Here is a 6,000-nt window from a genome sequence, read left to right as displayed (position 1 = left end):
AACGTTTGGTCATTATAAGTAAACAAACCGGCTTGTCCTTTGTGCTAAAAAGGATTGGGCCACTCGCTGCAATTATTACTCTCGCATTTTACTTACTTGTACTTTATTCATCTCGCTAAATCAAAACCCCCTGAACACTTGTCTGTGAGCATTTACAGTGAATCCTTCATCGAAACTGCTTGTCAACACCTTCTGCTCCTCGTTGGGTTCGACACTCTTATTTATCGAAAGTACTACGATACACCCCCTGTACTTGTGGGTCATCAGGAGGCAGCGGCGCAGCGACGCGAGGAGGCCAGGCTCCGCCTCGAGGAGCAGATGCGCCAGGAGGCCAGGCGCCTCGCGGAGCAGGAGAGGCGCCAGAATGACAGGCGCCTCGCGTGGCAAGAGAGGGAGCAGCGCCTCTGGGAGGAGGCGCAGCTCCGGGCTGCTACGGTGGAGCAGCGGGCGGCTCCGTACCCACACTCGGCCTGGGAGGAGGCCCTATGGTCACCGTGGCCGGAGTCCCCGGCGCGGTCGAGCCACAACAGCGCCTCGCCGCCGGGGACATCGTCGACGCCGATGAAGATGACGCCCACAAGGACTAGGCGGCGCACCGGCGGCCACCTCATCGTCCTCAAACCCTAATAGAGGGTTTTTTTATATACTTTTTAATTTTAAAGCCCATATAGAGAAATTTGCCTAAAATAGGGCATATGTATAAATTTGCCCAAAATAGGGCATATGTTTAATGAAACTTCGTTAGGTTAAAACTTTTCCTTTTTTGGTTTTCCTTCACACATGCGATGCGTTCGCGCGTTGGGCGCAGCGTGCGACCCAAACGGACACGCTGACGCGGGCCGCAGTCCGGGTGTCCGCGCGGCCACCCAAACGGCCCAAAACGGACGACCCAACGCGTCTGTTTGGGTTGCCGCGTTGGAGATGCCCTAACCACTGGTTATTGCTCAACCATAATCATCCTCGTGCAGAATTTTTTTCTCCGTCCCCATCCCACTAACTGTAATGGGGCAAGTTCTTTTACCATCCCCATCCCCATCAGATAAACAAATAACCATCGGTTAACCATCCCCTAGCTAGTAACAATGAGCCTAAAATAAAATGACAACATGGTAGGATGACGGGGCTGGCTGGATCAACAGTTTTAGGAAGGAGAGGTAAGCGTTTGGGAGTTGGGGTTTGGGGATTACGGCAGTTGGGGACGGGAGGGGAAATGTGAGCACAATAAGATTATGCTTTTCTAATATCTGTACATACCTATCTTATACCCTAGTGCCACATGTCATGTGCCTAACGGAGATTTCATGGTTATCGGGTATGGATAATGGTAACACAGACCCATCCCCACCTTACCTAATGGGGAGAGTTTGCCTCCAATAAGATCCCCACGGGGATGAAATACTAACCAAAAATGTCCCCTAATAGATGGATTAACCACCGGGGATCGGGTAATGGAGCCCCATTGACAAATTGAGGATGGACTTGATCTACTTGATCAGACGGTACTTTTACCACTCCTAAAAAAAGGAGAGGTATGATTTGAGTCAACGGTTAAGATTTGACGAGATAGACTAAGCCGAGTAGCCCAACAACAGGTAGATATAATGAAAAAAAAGATACGTAATAGTATTCGGCCCAGCCCAGACGTCTGCCTAATCGATTGCCCAAGGATGCGGCGTCCCGAAGCGAGCGTCCGGCGACGCCGCCGCCTCATGCGCTCCGCTGCCACAACTCTGTCCAAGGATGCCGCGTGTGCCACAGCCTCCGCCTCCACATCGATCAGGGCCATCGCCTCATCCACTCCAGTGCCGCATCTCCGTGGAGCCGCATGCGCCGCTGCCTCCGCCCCCACATCGAGCAAGGATGCCACCTGTTGAGTACCATATTGTATAGACATAGGTCCCCGTGTTTTCTCAGGGTTGTACCTGTAATTGTACATGTGTCCGCCTATATATATATGAGCAGCCGGCCCTATTGGTGATGTGCAATCTCCAATAACCTTTCTACATGGTATCAGAGACCCTTCGGGTCCTGCCCTAGCCGCCGCCCTCCTCTTCCCTTGGGGCGCCGCCGGCCACCCTCCCTCCAACCCTAGCCGCCGCCCATCTCCTCCCTAGGGCGCCGCCGGCCATCCCCACCACCACCGCTTCCGCCACCACTCCCAACCCTAGCCGCCGCCCTTCTCATCTAGGGCGCCGCCGGCCCTCACCACCGCCATGGAGCGCTTCGACTCCTCCGGCTCCAGCAGCAGCAACCCCTTCGCCGGCCCCTCCGTCGCCGTCATCCGCGACATTCCCATCGCCGAGCGCGTGCCGCTGAAGCTCTCCACCACCGCTGCCAACTTCTTCCCGTGGAAGACGTACTTTGGGCTGCTCTTCCGCGAGTATGATCTCCTTGATCACGTCGACGGCACCATCGATCTCCTCGCCATGCCGCACGACCCCGAGTGGCTCGCCATCGACGCCACCATCATCCGCTGGTTCTACCAGACCGTCTCCAACGACATCTTTCGCACCGTCGTCCGTGACGGTGACTCCGCCCACACGGTCTGGGCTAAGATCACCGGCCTCTTCACCGACAACAAAATCCAGCGGGTCACCTTCCTCCAACAGGAGTTCTTCGGCACCCACCGTAACGACTTGTCTCTCGATGACTACGCCCTCAAGCCGAAGAGTCTCTCCGATGAGCTCCGTGACTTGGAGTTCCCGATCGATGACAAGATCATGCTCTCCACCCCGTCGGCGGGTCTCGGCGAGGATCTCAGCAACGCCGCCTCCAACCTCACGCTCCTCACCACGCCCACCTTCGAGCAGGCCGTGGCGTACCTGCGCCTCGAGGAGCGCCGTCTCAAGCACCTCCGGGCTCGGGCGGCCCACACCGCCTTCGCCGCTGGCTTCTCCCGCGGCGCCCAGACTCCCGCGTCCCGCGCCCCTGCGCCTCGCCCCATGGGTCCGCCGCCGGGTTTCCCCGCCGCCGCCCTGCCGCCCGGTCAGACCGGACCGTGGACCGGCCAGTCCGGTCACCCGGCCGGCCAGACCGGCCCCTGGACTGGGCACGCTGGCGCCCCGGCCGGCCAGACCGGTCCCTGGACCGGCCAGCCGGCTCCTCCTGGCGGTAGCCGCCGTGGCCGTCGTCGCCGTGGCGGTGGCAATGGTGGCGGCAACGGTGGCGCCAATGCCGCCGCCCCCACGCCTCGTCCCCCGCAGACACCGCCCTCCGCCGTGGACTGCCGGTCACAATCCGTGGACCGGGGTTGTTCACGCCTACTCCATGCCCGTGCCGCGCGCCCCCTACCCGGGCATCATGGGGCCGCGTCCAGCCTCCCACCAGGCGTTCTACGCGGCGCCCCAGCCTGCCCCGGCCTACGCCGCCCCTCCGGGTGCGACCCCGTGGGATCCCGCGCTCCCGACCGCCCTCCCGCAGCGCCCCTCTCGCTGGGGCGTATGGTGGCGGTGGCGACCGGTTCATGGACACCGGCGCTTCCGCGCATATGGCTGCGCATCCCGGTAACCTCTCCTTTTCCACACCCGCTTCCACTTCTTCTCGCATCATCGTTGGCAACGGTCATGCCCTTCCTATTACTCACACCGGTTCTGTCTCTTTTCCTTCCACCTCCACTCTCTCTCTCTCCATAATGTTCTTGTTTCTCCCGACTTGATTAAAAATCTTGTTTCGTTAAGTCTTTCTGTCGTGATAACCCCGTGATCGTGGAATTTGACGCTTTTGGTTTCTCTGTCAAGGATGGTCGTACCCGGATGCTCCTCCACCGATGTGACAGCCCCGGCGATCTCTACCCCGTTGGCGCGGCCTCCACCACCACCGGCCGCCCACTCGCCCTCTCCGCCGGTGTCGACCTTTGGCACGCCCGTCTTGGTCATCCTACCTCCGCCACTCTGCGTCAAATAATGCAAGGCTTCTCCTTTACTTGTAATAAAACTGATGCCCACTCTTGTGAAGCATGTCGTCTAGGCAAACATGTTCGCCTTCCGTTTAGTTCGTCTTCCACAGTCGCGTCTTTTCCTTTCCAACTTATTCATAGTGATGTATGGACCTCGCCGGTTCCGAGTAACTCTGGTTATAATTATTATCTTGTGATTCTTGATGATTACTCGCATTTTGTATGGACTTTTCCACTTCGCCGTAAGTCGGATGTTGCGACCACCCTCACCGCCTTCTTCGCCTTCGTCTCCACTCAGCTTTGGTCGCCCCATTCACGCTTTACAAACCGACAACGGCAAGGAGTTCGACAACATCACCATTCGCTCACTTCTCGCCACCCATGGCGCTATCTTCCGCCTCACGTGTCCATACACTTCTTCACAGAATGGCCGTGCCGAACGGATGCTTCGTACCCTCAACGACTGCGTCCGCACCCTTCTGTTCCATGCCTCCATGCCCCCGCGATTCTGGCCGGATGCCCTTGCCACGGCGACTCTCCTCGTCAACATCCGCCCGTGTCGTGTGCGTTGGTCCTACACGCCGCATCATCTCCTTTACGGTGCGCCGCCCACCTATGATGATCTCCGCATCTTCGGCTGCCGGTGTTATCCTAACACCGCTGCCACCGCCGCGCATAAGCTTGCGCCGCGCTCCCTCCCTTGTGTGTTTCTCGGCTACCCCGCCAATACAAAGGGCTACCGCTGTTACGACCCGGTCTCCCATCGTGTCCTCACTTCCCGGCACGTGTACTTTGACGAGTTGGTTTTTCCGTTTCAGCAGGGACTCATGGCGACACCTCCGACGACGCCCCCGGCGCCCGCTGGTCCTCCTGCGGCCGCGCGCCGACGACTGACCACGGCGGCCCCCCCGGCGCCGGCCCCGCCTGGTCCCTCGGCGTCCCCGTCGTCCGCGGCGGTCGCGGCGCCCCGTCGCCCGCACCCGCGACGCCCGCGGCGGCCGCGGCACCCCCGCCGCCCGCACCCGCGACGCCCGCGGCGCCCCGGCGCCCCTGTCGCCCGAGGCGCCATCGCCAGCGTCGCCCGCGGCGCCATCGCCCGCGGCGTCCCCTTCGACCGCACCCGCGACGTCCGAGGCGTCCCCGACGCCCCCGTCGCCCGCGTCGCCCGCGGCGCCATCGCCCGCGGCGGCTGCCTCTTCGTTGTCTGCCTCGCCACCCGTCGCTGCGGTTCCTGAGCCAATGCTCACCCGCGCCCGCGCAGGCGTGCGGCGGCCGTCTACACGCTACCCCGCCGACCAGTATGTCTCCGCGGCGTCTCCGTCTCCTGCGTCTGCCTTCTGGGCCAGCGGCAACAGCATATTGCCGCACGACGGCGGCGCCCCCTTCACCAGCCGACCCGGCCATGCGCCCGGTCAGACCGGCCCCCCGGCCGGCCCACCCGGCCTGCCGCCCGGTCCGACCAGCTCTGCCACCAGCCCGGCGACCGCCCCTTCGCCGGTGCCCACCTCGGCTCGCGCTGCCTTGCGCGACCCGCATTGGCGCGCCGCCATGCAGGAGGAGTACGACGCGCTGCAGCGCAATAGGACCTGGGAGCTCGTTCCCCGGCCCCCTCGCGCCAACGTCATCTCCGGCAAATGGGTCTTCAAGCACAAGCTCGGCTCCGACGGTACTCTCGAGCGCTACAAGGCGCGCTGGGTGGTGCGCGGTTTTCGGCAGCGCGCTGGCGTCGACTTCACGGATACGTTTGCCCCGGTTGTCAAACCGGGCACGATCCGCACAGATGCTGCACCTCGCCGCGTCTCGTGCGTGGCCCGTGCATCAGATGGACGTCTCCAACGCCTTCCTTCATGGCCATCTGCAGGAACAGGTGTACTGTCAGCAACCCATCGGCTTCGTCGACACCGAGCGCCCCGATGACGTGTGCTTGCTCTCTCGGTCCCTGTATGGACTGAAGCAGGCGCCCGCGCCCGGTACCGGCGCATCGCCGGCTTCCCGCATCGGTTGGGCTTCCGCTCCACGCGCTCCGATGCGTCCCTGTTTGTCTACCGGACCGGCAACGACATGGCATACCTGCTGCTGTACGTCGACGACATCATCCTGACGGC

This window comes from Lolium rigidum, chromosome 3 (assembly GCF_022539505.1).
Source record: "Lolium rigidum isolate FL_2022 chromosome 3, APGP_CSIRO_Lrig_0.1, whole genome shotgun sequence".
Taxonomy (NCBI): domain Eukaryota; kingdom Viridiplantae; phylum Streptophyta; class Magnoliopsida; order Poales; family Poaceae; genus Lolium; species Lolium rigidum.
Note: the sequence above shows the minus strand (reverse complement) of the source record.